Genomic DNA, 19,593 nt, shown 5'->3' with positions numbered 1-19,593 from the left:
GGAGCACAGTCTCAAATTTTGAGACAAGAGCTCCCCAGAGAGGGATGATGACTTCTATTTTTATCACCATCGACCTGGTAATATCAAACATGTGGAAACCACACTCGCACACAAAACCACAAAGCAGTCCCTGCTGCAAAAAGCTTATTTTCCAAGTCATGAACAAGTAACTGCAGGTGGAGACGGACAGGAGAAAATGGAAACAAAAGCAACAGTAAACTGAAAAGGCAGGTACCACTCTTGTAGCAGAGTGGAATTATGCAGATCTAAAACATGGCCCCGTATCACCTGCAAATTTAATTTTCCTCAGGATAATTTGTGAAATTTCTGGGGGCTCCCCCCTTCTGTTTTCTCATTATGACATCTTACACTTCCCATGCCCAATTCCTTTCCCTTCATCCCTCAAAAAGATTTTTTTTAAGGATTACTGAGTCTGAAGAAAGGAGAGAAAAAGTTCTGAGGGAGGAAAGGGAGAAAAGACATGGCCATTTGGAGAAAGGGAGGCAGAACACAAAGACAGAGCTGAAAGAAAAGCATCCTATGTCCCTGCTGCATTGTTCTATTTTTACATTAGGGTCATTCCAAATAAATGAATAATTAAACCAAGCTAAGGGAATTTGGCATTTAATTGGTGGTTGGTATGAAGAAAAAGGAAGTAAAAAGAGATTTTGAGAGGTAGGGGGAGCAAGGGAAGGGAAGGCAAAGGAAAAGATGAGCTTCCACATGTAGACTGGTAAATTCAAATTTTACTTAATTACATTTACCTTTCAAATCCCCAAGACAGCAGGAACGGGGAAGGATTAATATTGTCTTCACTGTTCATTTCACCCCCAGTTGTTTATTTGTGCACTGTCAGAAATGGGTTTTCGAGGTCTGGCCTTCCTTTCTGTCATTGTCAGTAGCTGTGGGTACAGGAGACAGCTGTTCTGGACTGCATACCAATCCAGCTATTCACATGCCTAAATGACTTGATTTATGCTTCCAATTACTTATTCTAACAAAAGTCTAAAATGCATTTCATTTTAATGCTGTTGTACAGTGTAAAAAAATGTAGGTTTATACTTCACATTGTTTTTAACTGGCCTAAACTAATGAGATGAAAGAGCAAGATCCTTCAACAGTGCCTTCAACAGAGCTACATCATCTTACCCTGCATTTGTTAATTTACTTGGTCTGTCATTACTTAGTATATATTGCATTTCCATTAATTAAGGATAGTTATTTACATTGAAAGGGTGATGGGGTGGAATTGCCTAGCTAGCAGAGCAAATCCCTAATGATTCAGACATCTCTGCAATGTTTATCCAGGTCTGCAAAGAGACTCCTGAAGGACAAACATTCTGACTTTTGCTCCACTATGGAGTATTTTAAAAAGGCAAGTTTATATATTATCATGCCAGGAGAAAGATATATGATTATCTAACATGAAAAACTGTTAGACGCATGCTAGAAAAAGCTTACAGGACTCCATGATGCAATTCCATTTTACATGTAGCAATTTGCTTATCAGTTCTACGTATACATCTGCAACTGAGAAGAACACAGAAAAATAACTAAACCTAGCACATGTCAAATTATAACAAAAAACTGCAAAGTCACCTATTAAATCTCTTTTTCTCTAAGAGAATTTGAAAAGAAACAATGTTCCACTGGTTGTATCACCACCACTAAAGCTTATAATGGACTCCTTATAGATGATTCTTTTTTTTATATGAAAGATGAAGCTCTGTACAGAATGAAACACAGTGACTGAGAAATACTGAGATTTAAGCACAAGGCTTCATGAGCAGAACTAGCACTATACATTTTATATGCAGTCAGGGAAGACAGACTTGTAACAACAAGTTATTTGTTATCAATATCCTGTGCCCACCTAAAAAAGTGTATTTCCCTGTATTTCCATCCATTTCATATAGTCATGCATGTCTCACTGGCATATCTCATAACAGAGTAGTGCAGGAGAAGTTGTTCTTCTCATTTGTTCTTTTTTTTCTTTCCTAATATTTACTCCCTAAGCCTCTCATGTTGCTTCCTTCCTTTCCCCCATACAGTAGTACCAAATACAGAGTCCTGATTTTTTAAATAACTGAATAGCCTGGGTTTTGCCTATTATTGATACCTTTTAGTGTACAGAAGGATTTCTTCTTTGTGCTGGATTGTATCACCAATTCTTGAGACAGCAGCATCTCCTGAAGGTTCTTATCCTGCAAGGAAAAGTGACTACAATGGGCTCCCAGCCTTAAGAGCGTGGAGGTGGCCGAGATCTGTCAAGGAGAGGAAAAAAGAGAAAAAGGCTTCGAGTTATACATTTGACATTTCTACACCTCTTCAAAAGACGGGCATGTTACTTATGGTAAGCATAAATAACCAACCTTTCCAGTCAGCAACTATAACTTCCTCAGCTTTTCTATTATATAGGGTCTTTTGAGTAAGAGAGTTTTCTTTAAATATCAATAAAACTGCCCATTTAAAAGCACTTAGATGCCTGACCAGTGTGACCTGTGAAAATAACATTAGGGCCTCCATAATGTCACCTCAGCCACAGCTCATTCTGTATCTCAGGCGGCTCACGCATATTTATCAGCCAGGCATATGCCAACCTTCCACAACATGCATATCTTGTCTAGGAAAGGCAACTCACAGAACCAAAACATTGACTAGTGGGCTATCAGCTGAGATATATTTTGGTCCTTATGTGTGGCATAAGGAAGAAAATATACCAATATATAATGTGTATGTGCAGATCATATCCATTAAACACCTTCTTTTAAATAGGAGATTTTTAACCTAATTTCATTAGCTTATTTTATCTTCAGCTGCAGCTAGGTACGTTCTTCTGGCTGTGGCCTTACCCAAGGAGGTTACCATTCCTGGCCTGTGCCTCCTAGAAGTTATTGCCTCCCTGCAAACACAGCAGCGCTACTGCTAGTGGTTGTTTCCCTCCTAGTCCAGGCAAAGAGGGTTAAGCACTTAATGCATTCAGATGTTTGTTTTGCTTGTTTTTCCACCTAGAACATTTTGACAGCTGCTATGACCATACACTCACAGAGTTACTCACCCATTACACTACGAACAATGATTTGTTGCTGGCTGCAAACTCTCCAAGAGCCAGTTGCTTTGATTTACCTCCCAGAGCATCCCAAAACCTAGTGTAAGAGAGAGCCGACATGCATTGGACCTTCAGCCTGACTGCACAAAGCGCGGCACAGCTTCTTGCCCCAGGTACAGGCAGAGGATGTGGTGCTCGAGTGATAAACTCACGCTGAAAGGGCACTACAAAATATACCGATAAATCAGTATCTAAGGAGATTGCACAACTCCTATTAAATTCCTCTAATAGGCAGTCTAATCTGCACTCTCTTTGCTTGGATTTTAATGTCTGGACCTGCTATTTGCGAAACTACACATTCTACTGCAAGAACAAAGAAAGGCTTCTCATTTCCCTTCCACCTTGGGCAGGGGGGCAGCCAGCAGGCGATCGATCCATCGCAAAGGTGTTGCGGCACCCGAAGGCCATGCACACAGTTTTCGGCAGCAGCACCATCCCTGAGCAAGCATGGAAGGAAGCCAATAATCCCCTAATTTGTACGAATTTGACACTTACTCTCCATCAGCAGCACTCTTTTGCCTTGGGACTGAAAATGGTGGTGGGGTTTGGAGGGAAGTCTGTTCCCAACTTTCAATGTTTAATTATTTAGTAGTCAGTGAGGTGGGTGATGACAAGGATACCTGGAAAGAAACACCCCTAGCGCCTTCCGGTAGGGCACGCGGGACCTCATTCTCTACGGGATTGTCCCTACAGCTCCTTCCGGCCCTGCTCTCCAGCCCTCCTCCTGCGCCATACCTGCCTCTTCGGGTCCCGCTGGCTTTCCCTCTTTTTCGCACGCAACCCGACCCGCTGCGAGGGCCGCGGCTCGGCAAAGAGGCGGCCCGGGCGGCCCGCCCGCTGCTCTGACTGACCGGCCCCTTCCCGCCCCCTCCCCGCGGCTGCCGCCAGCAGGGGCTGAGCTCGTGCCGCCCCGCCGCGCGCGGCGGCTTTTGGAGCCCGCCTTCGAGAACCTTCTCGTCCCCTCGGCAGCGGCCGGGGCGGGTTCGTGCGGGGGAAGCTGGCGTAGCCCAGCCGCAGCCCCTCCGCACGCGGGACAGCGTTTTACTTTAAGGACGCTTTTCAGGGAGCCCGTGTCCCGCAGCACAGGCTGCGTTTTTCCCCCAGCCTGCCCTTTCAGCTGCACTCAAACACGTAATTCAATTATCGTGAGCTTAAGTTTATCGTTTAAAATGGTACTTAGGATTAATGCTTTTTCAATACTTCTTTGTCATTTGAACTCAATTCATAAAACTCTTTACACGTACTATTTAAATTAACTTTAATTCGAAGCCTTAGCAGAATCAATATTTAGCAGGTTTCTGCAATCTGTCCGAGTCTATTTGCACAGGGAAAGCCCTGCCCGCGCTGCTGCGGGTGAGGCGGGAGCGGCCACCATGCGCTGCCGGGCTCCCCGGCCCCGGCTGGGCTCCCCCAGCACCTGCGGCGTGACACCGGGGTTCCTGCTCCGCAAGGATCTGCAACCCTTACCCACCTTTTGAATCAAATGTCATCAGCTGAGTAATACCGGTGATCTCCTGAAAAGTCAATCTTATTTTTTTCCCCATGGAGAACAGAATCAAGGTAATTTTTGTTTGGTGCATTCAAAATGGAGAGGCGGTTATAAAAGCCTAGGTATATCTTTGAATTAATTTTTTTCCCTTCTACTAGGGTGTGTTTATATGAGAGCTCTATTTATGACCAAAGCTTTTGTCATCAGACTCTGATAACACAGCAATTAACACACTGTATCAAACTTAAGCATATACGAGATCAGCTTGTTCTAATTTAAAAAAAAAAAAATTAGCTCATAATGAAAGAAATATGAGTAGTAGTCATTCACTGAAAGAACAACTTTATTATCCTTAGACTATTAAAAATTGCAATCCTCACTTCATGTTTATAAGTATCTGATAATATGTAATATTTTAAGACCCTTTCAGTGCTATATTATAGACACACCCCTTCACTTTCATGGAATCAAAAGTTGAAAAAATATCTTCTGTTCCAAAATTCTTTGGCTGATAAAGTAACTGATAACATTTATTCTGCAACACTCAAGATCAAACAATGATTTTGCTACAGTGAGTTATGAAGAATGCAAGCAGAACAATCACCTAAGCATAAATTTTTATTTTCTAATTAGCTCGTAGGCAGTGGTGTTTACTAAATTTAGTATCAGCATTATCAGCTGAAGATAAGTCAAAGTTAAAAATGCATGATATTACTATATCTTCACATTTTTTGAAGAATCTTTTTGCAATTTCAGTGCTGTTTTGAAAATAATCAAATAAATAATGACCCATTCCTCCTTTAACCGTATAGTAACAAAGTGTTGTAGTATTTTGATATTTCTATGGTTCAAGGCATCTGGTGGCCGCAGACTAAGATATCAAGCACATCTTGTTGTTTTTTTTAACTAGAAAGAAAACAACATAGTCACAGCAACATACAACAGATAAAATGATATAGAAATTTTCTAAGTAACTAGATAAAAACTGGCTAAAATAACAAAGGTCCCTGTAAGACTCTTAGATCTAAGACTCGATGAAAAAGCTGACTGACTGCTTTCTATCTGAACTTCCTCTGCAACAAGTTCATTTGAGAGATCCCAAGCTGGCAGGGACCAGTCTTCACGCTTCACATCGAAGTTCTGCTTAGATGTTCCCTTTCAGCCACAAGGCTCTGCGTGGACTGGCCTGCCTTACAGTGCCCTTCACGAGGCATTAAAAGGTTTGCAGTACTCTGAGCCTCTCCCTAACTCTTCCTTTCTCTAACCTGGAGGAGAGTCGATGAGAGTTTAAAGGAGTATGGGGCACAAGCTGGTCTGTGGCTTGGCAGCTGCTGCTAACTATGGCTGTGTTTGCTCTTACAATGCTACTTCCATTGTTAAGTTAAATGTGTTAACTTAAACCATCCTTGCAAGTGGCATCACCATTGAAGTTGTGGGTTCTTTGGACTTTGAATCGGATAACGCATCCTTCACATTAAGAGAACTTCTGTATTTCGTTAATTCATCATGAAGTAAGAGAAGGCTGAATCAATCAAACTAATGCAGATCAACAGCAAGCAGAAATAACTACACTGAGTTTTCAGTACAGAAATTTCAGTAACTGAGATTTTCATAACTTGAAGTGAGATTTCTATGATTCTAACTTTATTTCCCATATTCCAGAGAGTATTTTCAAATTTTGAAGCAAGCCTTGTATAAAGGTAGGAGGTTGTTTTGTTAAGACACAGGTTGCAAGGTAATTTGTAATCTTGAAACACTGATAAGTAAAAGTACATTGCTTCAGTGCTGAATAGTAATAGCTAACTTGTCTATAACACAATACTAACTGATACTAATATAATACAAAAAGATGGGAAATTAATCAGAATAATAACCTACATCATTTTGTCAAAGCTAAAGATTTCAAAGGCATGAAACATAGTCAAAACAAAACAGTAAATTCAACTGGTTTGTTCTGAATTTTTCCCTTAATAAAAATGTATTTGAAAGCGGTAACTTTTTGCAAAACTTCTCAATTGCGGTGAAAGTTCAGCCCCCGATTGAGAAAACACAAACTTTCATCCAGAAAAAAGCGTGTTGACTAGCTCTCAGCAGGGACAGGAACAACAGAAGGAGATAACGAACAGCGTGCTGGAGAAGCTTACTAAAACCCCTGCCATTGGTACTCCCTAAACAATGATAAATGCTACTTCAAGCAAAGAAAAGGCAAACGGACATTACAATACGCTCAATAGAACTAAGCACGCTATTGCCAAGGCATCTCCATTTTTCTAGGAGTTTCTCATCAGCTGTACGAGTCGTACAAGTCATGTTAGCATAGCAGTAGGTAACCAGCCATACCTTTGCTTCACCTAGTTACAGCCTTGGGGAATTCAGAGCTTTACAGTTCCCTGCTAGCAAAGGCTCTTTGTCTTACTGGCACATTAACTCCGTTCTGGCCTGCCATATATTTTAGTCTAGCCGACAACATTCGCATGGCCATAAAATCAATCAATAGCCTCTGATTTTACTGAACTTACGCTAAAATATGCCACATGCCGTTGCAAAGCTTCTGATTTGCCACTGCTTTTTAGGTAGGCTGTAGGAACTCACCTTCACAGTCAAAGGTTGCGTAGAAACTTCCGTACACCCATCTCCCAGGCTGGCCTGGAAGCTGCTGGAAGAGAGCTGCCTGCTGGTTTGCCGACATGCTGCTCCGAGGCTGTAGCGCAGGGCAGGTGGCTGGCTGCTCGCCACCGCCCGGGCACCTGCAGCAGGTGAAGCGCCTTGGGGCAAACCAGCACAGTCCCTCGGCGGGCTGGGCAGGAGCAGCTGGGGGAATGCTCTCACGGCCAGCAGGGAAGGCCCAGCACAGCAGTGAGACTGGGTGCAGCCAGGCGCCCATTAACAGAAAGAAATGCTTCCAAAGGACCCAGGGGCACCGGGCAGAAACTCTGGCTGCAGAGGAGACCACGGAAAACTGGTGGACTGAGAGCAAAGGTGTACACGTTTTTCCTGCACTGCTCCTCTCCTGAAAGGACCTGCTCCGCAAAGGCCCAGAGGACACAGGAGAGATGCTTACTAATGCTTTTTATTAAATCTGTCTCACCTGGCAGATCAGGTTTTTTGAAAGGTTAGCCTGCTTAGTTTGAATGAAACTTCTCCAATAGTAAATATATGTTTTCAAAGAAACAGAAATTATTTGGACCTGCAGAATGGGGCCTGGGAATGATGAAGATCAAAAAAATAACATTGTGGTAGGTTGTTGCAGACTTAGGAGCCAGTTCAGAACAGCGTCAAGCCCGTACTAAAGTCATATAACCAAGCGGAACTTAAACATATTTTTGAAGTTCATCATATGCTTAAAGGACTTCCTGAATTTATGTATCACACAGAAACTTAACAAAAAGAAAATTTTCCTAGCATTTTTGTGCCGCAGGTAACAGCCATGGCCACTGAATACCTCTAGATACCCTGGCCTTAGAAAGTACTTTCCTATTTTCTGAAACTAGTTTTAAATGATGTGACATAATGAAACAGCAAAGTTATGACAATATGGGTTTTTTGCATTTTTTCAATTGCTGTTTGTGTTCTTTTTGCACACTTTTTAGAGTAGCTATATCAAAAGTGTAGAAAGTAGCATTCTCAGTGGGCATTGCTTGCTTCTGGCTCCTTACTTCTATCTTATTTTTCATTGAAATTCAAACAAACGCAGCCTTCATTTGATACGATACTTACCATACAAAATAATACTAAAATGAAGGGGGGAAAATCCTTTGAACCTCAACAGAGAGGTTGACATTATTTTTGTCTTTGGTTTGAAAAAAATCTCTAAAAAGAAAAAGGAACGTCAAAGGAAACTTCAGTCCAATGGGCTTTAATTTTTTTACAGCATAAAAATTAAGTTTTCAAACTCTTTTTGTTCTCATCTGAGTAATACATTACATTTGTTTAAATAACTAAATGTATAAATAATAAACATTTTGTAAATCTTCTTCTAAAATAGTGATATTGCCGGAAACTCTTTGAAGTGCGGATAGTTCCCCCCATGGCCTCCTCCCCCCAAATCTTCTTCAGATCTTGAAGTTACATCTTCAATGTAACTAATGAATCTACAATGATACATACTATAATACAGAGTAAGGGATTTACTTAGGACAGGAGAAAAAAATCTAATTAAAATTAGCAATTTAATAGTGGCATTCAAAACATTATTTTTGCTTTGGTGATTCCCCAGAGGCACTTTCAGTCCACTGAAGATTCTAGGTAAAGAAAGAAAGATGTTTAAATGTTTTAACTGAGTTTTTGGGGTAGCACTAAATTAAAACTGTACATCTTTCAGTTTCCCAGACTTCCACTGCTTTGTTATTTAAGCTTCAAAGTTCAATTCACTGAAGAACTATTCATAATTTATAGCTCGACTGAGGATCTCTTTCCCTTATTTGGGTTTTAGTTCTCAGGCAAGTGGAAGAGACAGATGTTATGAGCAGAGGGTACGTGTATGTATTGTTTGTCAAAAACACCCTGAGGCAAGGTATTCAAGCCTGACTGTTAGGTTAGTGGGCTTCTGCTTTGGAAAGCTCACCTGGAGACATCTGAAAGATGCTCCACCCTTTTGGAAGGTCAACTGTTTTAAAACATTACATATTTGGTATCGAAAAAGCTTTATGAAAATCTTGCCTTCCTGGGGATCTAGTCGCAGCATTTACCCACAGAACAGAGTCTCAACATAAACATTTCTGTGTTTACCAATAAGCATACTTCACTCACAGTAGTGAAGAGTCGCTCTATGCATTAAAAGTGAATTCATGTATCTTTATTTTTCCCAAATTTCCTGAAACTGTCAGCAGTGTGACAACCCGGGAATGGGGCATGGAGGAGGAAGGAGGTTGTGAGATGTGAACTCCTGTTGTTCAGGAACTAGGTTCCAATCATAAAGTTCTTGAATCTTGGGAGCAGGGCAGATGCCTGCGTAAAGCCCCATTTAAGTTAATGGGATTCTGTATCGGTCGATGAACCTGCATTTGTACATCAATATCATGGGATCAGACTCTGACATTTCTCCTGGAGAAAAGGAGTCAAGACACTCTGTAATGCTAACGCTTTCTTGTTACTGCTATCTAAGTCTAATTTGATCAAACTAGTGGAAAAAGATACTCTGGGCTATTAAACCTCCTCAGCTACTCAGGCCCAATGACCTGTGCTTTCTCGCACTCATGCAAATATCAGCAAGCTGAGCTTTATTATTTATTGGATTAGAAAGAATTAAAAAGAGCAAGAAAATTATTTTTATTTAAAAGTGTCAATTTAGGAAGGCTTTTAAAAATAGTGTTTTTAGGAAAGAGCAAATGCATAGCATGTTAGCATTACTGATTAGTTTAAAACATGCAGTACCATAATCCATTATTTTAATTAGTTTTCCAAATTGCTGGCAAAAATAACAGAGAGATGCTGTCTGTGGAGAGGTAAATGCTTCCTTGTAATTGTTTTGGATTTTGCTCTAACCTTTAATGAATTTATTCTTGTAATGACAAGAACATTATTTTTATTCCCGCACTTATGTTAGGGAAGTTCACATGAAAGAACGAGGCATCTGGGAACTCAGCAGAGTTTTGCTTTGACAAATGACCTCATTGACCACGTTGACAAACACTGACTATACTGACAAATGACCAAACCACAGATGTTCGTGTTGCATACAGCTCTGATTTAAGCCATCACTACCTACCAATTGCCTGTTGCTGCCCCTTTCCTGTGGCGCTGCTGGGGAGCCGTTTGTATGAGCTCTGCCTCAGCTGCTTCGAACAACATGAGCCAGGAAAACTCACACTGCATATTTCAACGGGTTACGCTAGGTTGGCTGATTTTGCCTGAATCAGATGACCCAAGCTGTCATACAAACTGCTGCAGCAGCAGCAGAATGGCAGTGATCCTTCCAGATCAGGCAGTTGACATACACTGCCAGCCTTGGTGACCATGGTGTGTTAGAGAGAGAAATTCACTCCAACCTGTTTGTTCTAGTGACCTTCCCCTCCCTCCCCGCTAACATTTAAATACCGTTCACACTGCCTGCTTCCCTGAGGCAGAAACTCTCAAAACTGGAGGCCGTGCACTCCTTTTGCAAAGCAGTAGCGATTTGCTCACTCCTCGTTATTTCCAGTGAATGCGTTCGATGTGAAGGCAACCCTGTGTTAAATACTGTCCTAATGATTCCTTCAAGCATTTGCTAGTGGTTGCCACAGGGATAGAGACCTGCCGAAGTTATACCCACTGAGAGTGCGGCGTAACAGTAGGTTACCTCATGCCTTCCCACAGACTCTGTGCGTGTGTGTACACTCTATATCCTGCAGCCATATTTCATCAGGAGGGTAGGCAGGATTTTTCTGAAGGGGACGCAAGGGTCCAGGTAATTTAGAGAGGAAGGAGGCCTGGGTGAGAGAAGTTTCCGCATCACCTGTGGAAGGAGAAAGATGAATCATGAAAGGGGCACTGGGTCAGCTGAGGTGGGAAGTGGAAGCAGTAGCCAGTTTGTTTCCTGTTCTGTGACTGGAGGCATCACCTGCATCACCGTTACAAACCACGCTGCCTTCACGCGTGTCTTGAAAGATGTGAGAAAGGAGGCAGAACATGTGGAAGTGAATGACAGAGGAAGGTCAATCCCTGAGACTCACTTTTTGTAAAAATATGGGCTTCATTTGAAAGTGCCCATGAGCAAGAAGTACTTTGCTCTCAAAATAAACAAATTCTGAAATTGCATGGTGCTATGCAAAATGATAGCGTAACTAACATTGGTCTTAATGCAAATTCACTGAAATCTTTGTTAAGTTTCCAAATGGCTGCTTTGCGATAAAGCAAATGGTACAGGGAAAAGCCTTTTGATACTCATTTGTGCATTCACATAAGCACCAAATGAAAGCCAGCTATTCCATGGATTTTCTCAGTTTAAACACAGTGTTGTAATTTTAGGGTTTGGATTTTTTTTTTAATGTCTTCTCAAAAATTACAAAATTTCGTTGGTAAGTAGTTCTCTCATATTAAAGAAAGTGTTGGTTTGGATATAAATGTTACCCTGCAGGTTTCGGAGAGGCCTTTGAGTTTCAGGGGGAGGCGGGAGGATGAGAGAGAGAGAACTGGCTGGAGGAAGGGGAGAGTAGACTTACGATACCGGAGAAGGGACAGAGCTAATATGGCTAGGGAGAAATGGGTAGGAAAATAACATGTGCATGAAAGAGAAATCTGTTTAATGTTCGTCTTGTTGGTTTTGCCCCGTGTTAAATCTCTGGAGCACTGCCTTTCTCCCGTGCTGTTTAGTGCAAGGTCAATGATTATTAAAGCACTGTGTCTATGATTTTCCTGCTAAGTCCCCAACTTCAGTTGCTGCTCTCTGAACTCTGTTCTACTCCAGCCTCCTGCCTATCCTGTTTATCCAGCTCATGTTTTAATGCCTGTAGGTGATTCCCGCCCTTCACAGATGGCGTGGAGACATTAAAATTTTTCTTTCCCATTCTTGCTTATTCATTACTTTGCTCAGGCGTTCTGACAATGCTTCAGAACAAACAGTAATAGTACAGATCATTACAACTCTTGAAAACAAAGCATGTCAGAAATTAAATCAATGCAAATAATCTTTCTGTGGGAATAACTCTCCTCACCTCAAAGCAATTTTCAGCCTTTCTTTGTATTTATTGATTTTTTTCCTTCCACCGTTACTTTGCCCTGTCATAATGTCCTGTTGTTCTTGTACTGTGTTTTGACCTAATTTAGGACAATATTCTGAGAGTCTGAATACAGATACTCAGGTGCGGTACCAGAGAGTAGAGCTTATTCCTAAGACTACTTATTGCAATGTGTTACAGAGTGCACAGCATGAAAATAAATCTTGCTTTGCTTCTTACAAACTGTGTCAGTATTAGGGGTTTGCAATACTGCAATTACTTCAGTACAGTGTGAATTTCTCTCATATTCCAGCTCCTACAGGATCAAGGGGCAAGGATCCATGTCTCGTTACTGGATATTAAAATACCATGTGCATATTGGGTAGGTGTAAATAATAGATGACAACCCTTCCATGACTTTTTCCCACACTAACTAGGACTGGTCTGTATCTATAGTCATGGGTGTCTTCTTTGGTCTCCTTATGGTGACAGAACTACTCATCTTTTTGGTTCACTAACCTTAATAATATGCAAGGAGACATTTGGAAGCATAAGTGCATTTCTAAGCATACATAGTGTATCATCACTCTGAAAGTGATTTCACAGAGCATCCATAATGTGTGGTATCACAAATGCTCTGCTGAGACAGAGTATTAGAAGAGAAAGAAGGTTTTGCATTGACATTAATTTGAGGAGAAATGGGAGTCACAGGAATGGAAGAGTAATAAGAAAACAAGAGGATGAGCTTAGAGACTGCAAATAGATAAGCCTTGTAAAAGGCTGGAGGAAGAATATAGTCCTTCTTTCTCATGTGAAGGAATAATCTGAAAGCAGCCTTTAGACCTTTCGAGATCATCAAATGCACAGACAGTAGTCAATAGGAGGCTGGAATTTGCTGGTTACTATTACAGAAATTTGCTACTTTTCATTTGAAGAAGCTCCAGAAAAGCTCTGATGGCGACCACTGTCTGTCCTAGGGTATTTAGCAAGGGAGGGACATGTCACTTCCAAACAATTCCTGATTCAATACCCCCTGAGCATGAAGAAATGAAACACTGACTGTAAGAATGTGTGGCTCCTGTAGCTTCATTTGCACACTGCTCAGGTCTCAAATCTATTAACACAGCTCCAGGAAATCTTGAATTTCAAATGTCTGACTGCATTGAGCTTTGCACTTGACTAATCAAGTCAAACATTGTCTGCTAATCAGATTTACAGGTGTGAACCTGTCAGCATGTGGGGATAGGCCACGTAAACTTGCAAAGAGATTCAGATAGCTGCCCAGCAGTATCTGAAATTACAACCTGACCAAGAGAGCTGAGTATTGGATTCCTAGGCTTCAAGCACACTGATACAGGGACTGAGTGAATTGTCCATATTTTCTTCCACATTCAGCGCTTCTGATAACTGGTACTTTAAAAATTCTGTTCCTTGAAAAAAAATCTTCAAGTAGTCCATATTCTTGGATAATCTGTACTTCCAAGTAATATGCCCAAAAGCAGAGGTAAAAGCAAAGAATTATTGCCAAAGGAGGAAGAAGTTATGAGGGATCAAAAATGGAGACGCTCCAGAAGAAGAGACACTTTGGGATAAACTTCCCCTTGTACTGTTTACACACAGACATATTACCTATAGAAATACTGACTAGGGTTCAGGGATTTTACAGATAACCTGAGAGTTATGTGTGACAGTATGGTAACTAATTTCCATCTAGATATTTCCATGCTTTTTCTGCTATAGCTTCTCTTTCTAGCTGCATCTCATAAAAACAAGTTTTCTGCAAACAGAACTCATTTTGGTTATGCGCTTTGGACACTTAGTTGGAGTTTGGCCTAATGATGATGCAATCATACAAAAAAAAAGTTACTGTAAAATTTTTTGAAAGCAGATCAAGGCATATTTACCTTAAAATACTTACGGAGGCATCCATAAATTATGTATTGCATAGTACCCCAATTTAGACTCCATCTATAGTTGCCTTTGATCATACTGTACAATCAAACATGTATGTTTTAATAACTACACATTATTAAATATCTCATATGTAGTCCAGGGGACAATGTTGCCTTCCTGCTCCACATGTGTCACACGTTAATGCGTTAGGATACCAATCTAAGAGGAGTAACAGAAATGTAATTTAATCTGTAAGGCATTGAAAAGTGCCCCCACGTATGAGCAAAATGCCCACTACATTGGGTGCCAAAAAGGTCTGTCATGGTTTAACCCCAGCTGGCCACTAAGCCTCACCCAGCTGCTCGCTCACTCCCCCCCCGGTGGGATGGGGGAGAGAATCAGAAGAGTAAAAGTGAGAAGGCTCGTGGGTTGAGATAAAGACAGTTTAATAGGGAAAGCAAAAGCCACGCATGCAAGCAAAGCAAAACAAGGAATTCATTCACTCCTTGCCACCGGCAGGCAGGTGTTCAGCCATCTCCAGGAAAGCAGGGCTCCATCATGCATAACCGTTACTTGGGAAGACAAACACCATCACTCCGAACGTCCCCCACTTCCTTCTTCCCCCAGCTTTATATGCTGAGCTGATGCCATATGGTATGGAATATCCCTTTGGTCAGTTGGGGTCAGCTGTCCCGGCTGTGTCCCCTCCCAACTTCTTGTACACCCCAGCCTCCTCGCTGGTGGGGTGGGATGAGAAGCAGAAAAGGCCTTGACTCTGTGTAAGCACTGCTCAGCAGTAACGAAAATGCTCCTGTGTTATCAACACTGTTTTCAGCACAAATCCAAACCATGGCCCCATACTAGCTACTATGAAGAAAATTAACTCTACCCCAGCCAAAACCAGCACATTAAAATACATTTCTAGAAAGTGTTCCTGAGTGTAGCTGTGATTCTGCTATATGGACAAACGTTACAGGTGAGAGGATAAAAGACACCTCCTCCATATTTATCAGAGGTGTGAAGGGTTTAACTATTCTATGCCTACATAGAATAGCATGGCCCATAGTGCACCATGTTTTACTTTATTCTTTTATTCACTATAAAGTTGCTTTTCCTGCAGTAAAAAGGAGTGCTTACCCTTAGAACTGATGGAAATATTTAAATAGTGAATTCTTCCAACATAGGCTATCAGCAGTCCAGAGAGCTAACTACATGTAGAGGCAAGTGCCTGCCAGCATAAAGATCAAGAGATAAATATGGTCCCAGGTCAAAATACATTCCCGTTGCACTCCCTCTTCAAGTCCAGTCTACCTCTGGCAGAGGCTGCAATAGAACAGGGGCACCCTTTGCACATAATCTACAGGAAGGTTATTCTACTGCAAACTGTAAAATCTGAACATTACTACTGTCAAGAACAGTTTAGACAGAGTCCATGCTTTGCTCTGTGACAACTTTTTATGGGGCTGTTTTACATACAGAATTTGGTCTGCTGAGATCTGAGACATTTCAGAATCTCCTCCAGGAAAATTATAGATTGCAAGTTTAATTGAGAAAGACTGACTATAAACTGATCCCAAGAATTATTATGACTAATTACATTTCTCCTTTCGCAATTAACAAACTCTGAAATATCTTACATGTTAGGTGTTTGCCCTTAGTTCCAATGAAAAAATATAATATGTTTTCTGGGGTTAAGAATAAAAATTATATTTAAAGGCACTAATACGGTCTGATAGCACAGTTAATATTATTTATTGTATAATTATTTGATAGACATTTGTAAGTATAATTTTTTTATGTTTGGGGAAGTTTGTAGAAAACTGGAGGTTGATACTGCCTACTTCATATTTCTCCATAGCATTGGGGCAGGGGAAGCGGGGGGAATTAAGCAAACCTTACTTCTTTTCCATACATAAATCATACAGAGTGCATGTTCACTGCTTTTTCCAGTTTCTGACATGATGGGGGAGAGACCTGTACAAATTTGTGGGTAATGATGAGTTCTTATTTTAAAGCAAATATACTCTGTCTAATACAGAAAAGATGTGATGCATTTTGAGTATTCCCTGCCATCTAGATTATGCATCTCTATTAATTTAGTAATGTTACAAAAGTGGTAATTGAGGGCTTGATTTGACCTGTGATGGCCAAGCAATCCCCACTAAAATAGCTTAGTAATAAGACATGGCTAATTTATGATCAATAACTACTATGGACACTGTTAAAGTAATGCTTTGCAGAACTGTTTAGCTTGACTGTATTAACTGTAATTGCAGCTAAAATTCTTTAAGGGATAAAATTTCCTTACAGTGTCTTTTCTTTGTGTTGGGTTTTTTTAATGCTTAGTAATGAGATTGGGGTTTTGCATTTTTTTCCAGCAATACATTCACAGTTTTCAAAGATTCCCATTTCTTTTTCTGAAAAGAGAATTCACTAGATACAAATGCTCCACAACTACAGTTTTCCTCTTGAGGCTGTGAACACAAAGGCATAGTCATTCCCCAAATATGTGTTACCAGTCTCAAAAAGTCTTTTCTGCTTATTTGGAAGGGGAGATAGAAGAGAAGAAACATGAAATATACTGGAGATGAATATAAAATCCAGAGTACCTGTTACCTGAACTAATATATGATACTGAACAACTGTCCTTGCTTCACTAGTTTACTGTAAACAGCTGAATCTTATAGTTTTAACTGCACAAACTGAAAATGCTAAGCCAAGTGAAATCCCATGTGACTTGGACCTTGGCTGGTATCATGGTGTCATCACCCAGAATTTGTTCATTGGTTTTTCAAGCTGTACCTTGAAAAAAGCTACAGATAGTCAGCTTTCTTTTTAAAAGTCAACTTTTTCATCTTGCATGAACACGAAAACAGAATCCCTACTTTACTAAAAGGCTTATCCCAAGTTATTATTATTTTTTTAACCTAATAATCTGTAATGCAGTCTCATAGTTTCTTGGAACCCAACTTAATGCTTCTGTGGGTTTTTTTTGTTTGCTATTTTGCTTTGCTTTTTTTTTGTTTGCTGTTTGATAGTTCAATTGGGTGGAAATAATCTTGTTAATTTAGTGAATTTAACCGAATGGGTCAAGCAGCGGGAGAGCAGAATGAGTAATTGTAGTTGTATCTTAGAATTTTTCTAACTATTAATAAATCTGATATCAGCACAAACTTATAATTAAACTCAAGCAGTGTATTTACTGAGAGTCTCCATCTCTGCAAGGATCCTTCATCCCTTTACAAAAGGTAGGAGGTGGAGAGGCCTGAGAGGAGCAGAAAATCATTCATGAACCCATAGTCTAGGGTATATGATTGTGACTGTGTGGGGATCATGGAGGAGCACATCACAGATGGATGTGCACATTATCCTATAGAGCTGCTAGGCTGGTGGCCATCCCCAGTGCTGGGCAGTTAGCTGAGATTTAGGCTGTTCCTCATGTATGTGTGCCAATATCAGGGGCCACTGACTCCTGTGATACCCCTGCCTAACTAGCAGAGTAGGAAAGATGGAGAAAAATGACAAGAGTGAGCAAAGATAGGGAATGACTTCCAGATGAGAAATAACTAGACTAGGATGGTTCTGTCTAGGGAAGCAATGACTGAAGATGGTGACAATCCAGATCTGTGAACCTGTGAGAGAGACAGGGAAGTGGACAAGGAATTGTTGCTTTTTCCAATCCAAGAAATAGGTGCTGTTACTGGAACTAGCAAATGGCTGGTTGAAAGCAACAAGAAGAGATAGTTTTTACGAAAATGTTATAATTTGGAGCTCCTCCTCATGTAGAAGTCAGAAGTTTATGAGTTCTAAAAGCAATTAGCTAGATTCCTACAAGAGGAGTTTGTGATGCTACCTCTGGCTTTAAAAGTACCTGTGTTCTTATATTGTGCTGCTCTAGGCATCTGCTGTTAAGAGACAGGATTGCATGCTAGACAGATTTCTGTTATGTTTTCTCAGTGCTGCTCCTCTTAAGGTGCAATTGTAGCCTGCAGTTCAGGTACATGATTGCAGCGTGATGGTAACTACAACCTCACAGGGTTTGACATAGGCTGCCGAGCCCATCAGGGATCCTGCATAATATCTGGCAGCTGAAAGCTCTTATCTACAGGGGTTGCAGTTAAGCCTCTGAATTGTAGTGCGCCCGAGTGAATTCAACAGGCAAGTTCAGGCAGCTCTAGCCAAGGAGAGTATAGCTGGCCTACTCCTCTGCCAGAGGCTGCAGCCGCTGTAGCAGGGGCAGCAGAACAGCGTGCGTGTCTGCAGCTCAGCCAGCTCAATTCACAGCTTGCCACTCTAGCACAAACCTCCAGTAACAATGCTGAGATGGGCTGAAGCGCGAGCATGTATTGCGTTCTGCAGTAATCCATGGCAGAGAGGGGAATCCAGACAAACACTGGGAATAACATCCTAAATTGCTGCAGCTAGATTTATCAGACTTCATCTGTCAGCTCCCTTAAATGCATGACCTTGGAAGAGTGCTTGTTATAGACGATCACTACTGATCACAGAGTTTCAATGTTGCTTCTGCTGTGGCTTATAAAGTTTTGACTGCTCCAGGAAAAGGACTAAGTCTTCAGATTGTGCAGACTCATTTTTCTTGTTTTTCTTAGGGTGCTGACTTACCTTTAAGTAACATACTGCTTTTCTTTGAACATTCCTATCCTCCACAGGGAAGAATGTGGAACAGATTTTTCCAAAAACTAGGTGTATTTAAACTACCCACTGACCCTTTTGTGCTTACAGTTCAGCCATGGTTTTCTTTACCACATGTTACCTGGGAGCAGGCTATTAATGACTGTAGATTGTACTGTAAACAGCATGCATGCTTTCAGTTCTCTTGCACGTCATCAGTTTTCATCTGATTCTTGTGAGAATCTATAATATAAAAATTCACTTTAACCTCATGAGCTGATATCTCATTTGAGAGATAAACAGTGCCAGAGGCTCACTACAGAAGCTACTGTATATCTTTCTCTCCAGAATGATACCAGTTTGTTGTGACACAGATTTCAGAAGAGTCTCGAAGTTAATAAACCTTTTAAATACATTTTAGTGGCCATATTACAGGCTCAACATCTGTGAGAAGACAGGTTATTAAGGGAAAGACTTACCTGGCTGAGCACCAAAACATTGTTAGACATGTACAATGCAAAGAGAGACTGTTTCATCTATTTTTTCCAAGAAAGGCAGTAATTGCTCAGCTGATCATATTTGTGATTCTTAAACTATTCTGTATGGGGGGGAGGGGAAGAACCTCTGGTCATCTCTGCACGAAGCCAGCCAACCTCATTTCCTGAATTATCAGTCTCCCTGTTTCAGAATCCAAGCCATCAGTTGAGTGCATCACCTTGGGCATCTCCTTCAATCCCATCTTCCTGTATCCCAAATGAATATAATAGTAACCTGCCCGCAGGATACTCAGTTGATCCATACAAATGTGTTATTACCTGCTCAGTATTTATTTGGTT

At 40.9% G+C, this 19,593-nt stretch overlaps 1 long non-coding RNA gene across 1 annotated transcript; it reads right to left on the bottom strand.

Moving 5' to 3' along the window:
- Positions 1-769: 769 nt before the first annotated feature.
- Positions 770-3,911, bottom strand: LOC142080528 (uncharacterized). The gene is made up of 3 exons (XR_012673021.1): positions 3,845-3,911; positions 2,120-2,264; positions 770-902 (listed from the first exon to the last, which is right to left on the bottom strand). It is a non-coding gene; the product is annotated as an uncharacterized LOC142080528 (long non-coding RNA).
- Between the last annotated feature and the right edge of the window lie 15,682 nt (positions 3,912-19,593).

Source organism: Calonectris borealis, chromosome 3, assembly GCF_964195595.1.
Source record: "Calonectris borealis chromosome 3, bCalBor7.hap1.2, whole genome shotgun sequence".
NCBI lineage: Eukaryota > Metazoa > Chordata > Aves > Procellariiformes > Procellariidae > Calonectris > Calonectris borealis.
Note: the sequence above shows the minus strand (reverse complement) of the source record. Positions and strands in the feature narration are given on the sequence as shown.